The sequence below is a fragment of the Galeopterus variegatus genome, unplaced genomic scaffold (assembly GCF_000696425.1).
Source record: "Galeopterus variegatus unplaced genomic scaffold, G_variegatus-3.0.2 Scaffold12828, whole genome shotgun sequence".
NCBI classification, from domain to species: domain Eukaryota; kingdom Metazoa; phylum Chordata; class Mammalia; order Dermoptera; family Cynocephalidae; genus Galeopterus; species Galeopterus variegatus.
Window position 1 is genome coordinate 2,623 of NW_007738939.1, and position 1,575 is coordinate 4,197.

The following is a 1,575-nucleotide window of genomic DNA, read 5'->3' on the forward strand; positions in this document are numbered from 1 at the left end:
GCGGGAGTGCCGCCGTGCTCCTAAGCGGTGCACTGTAGCAGTGCGCCACGGGGCCGGCCCCTCTAGTGAATTTTTCATTTCAACTGCTGTATTTTTCAGTTCTAGAATATCTATTTGGCTCCTTTTTATAATTTGTATCTCTTTATTGATATTCTGTATTTATTGAAATATTGTTCTCCTGATTTCATTTAGGTCTTTGTGGTTTCCTTTAGCTCTTTGGGTATATTTAAGACAGCTGTTTCAAAGTCTTTGTCTAGTAAGTCCAATGTCTGTGCTTCCTCAGGGACAGTTTATGTTAATTTCTTCTGTAGATGGGCCATACTTTTTTGTTTTTTTACGTGTTATAATTTTTTATTGAAAACTGGACATTTTAATTATTATAATGTAGTAACTATGGAAATCACATTTTTCTCCCTTCCTAGAGTTAGTTTTTGTTGCTTGCTGTGGGCTCTGTTCTCTTGTTTAGTGGACTTCCTAAAGTATTTCCGTGGTCTGTATTTGTCATGTGTGATCTCTGAAGTCTGTTTTCTCTTATCTTGTGTTCAGTTAGTTTTGGCAGTGAGTTCCTTAAATGCCAAAGGGAAAAACCAAAAACCAAAAACCAAAACCAAAACAAACAAACAAAAAAAAAATGAGAAAAGAAAAAGAAATATAAAAAAAAGTGAAAAAAAGGAGCAAAAACCCTCTCACAGTCTTTGAAGATTGTCTGTGTGTTGTGGCACTCCCTCAAAGCTTAGCCTTCATTTCCTGTTTGTATTGAGCCTAGAGATCAAGCAGAGGTACAAGTTTGGGGTCTTTTCAGGTCTTTTTTTTTTTTTTTTCAGGTCTTTTTGAACATGAGTCCTACTCTAGGAATGGGTGGTGCTTTTTAAATTATCTAGTATTTGTAGGTGCTCGTGAGTGCACTAACTTCCCAGAGAAACTCTCCCCCTTGCTTTTCCTTCCAGGCTTTCAGTACTCTGTTGTTTGCCTCAACTGTAATCTTTTGCCCCAAATGGCAACTGGTTGTTCATTTGCTTCCCAGTGTTTTTGAGGAATGCCATCTGCATAATCACTTATGTGTTATTAGTTCAGAGTTAGGTGAAACAAAGGCAAGTATCTTGCTTCAATACTTCAGGTAGCTCCTAGACAGGTTAGAACAATCATAATTCTTTGAGAACAAGTTCTGTTCTGTTTTCTTTGGAAGCTGGGACCACGGTCCCATGCTGTGAACGTAGGCCTCAAGACACTAAGGAGCCAGGGAGGGGAGTGGAGCAAGAGCAAGTAAAAACTTTGCAAAGTTTTCCTACCTTTTCTTATCTTTTTTATAAATAGACTTCATTTTTTTTTTTTTTTTTTGTCTTTTTCGTGACCAGTAAGGGGATTGGAACCCTTGGTGTGGTGTCGCCCACACCGCGCTCAGCCAGTGAGCGCACCGGCCATTCCTATATAGGATCCGAACCCGCAGCAGGAGCGCCGCTGCACTCCCAGTGCCGCACTCTCCCGAGTGCGCCACAGGCTCGGCCCTAGTAGACTTCATTTTTTTTTTTTTTTAAAAGATGACCGGTAAGGGGATCTTAACCCTTGACTTGGTGT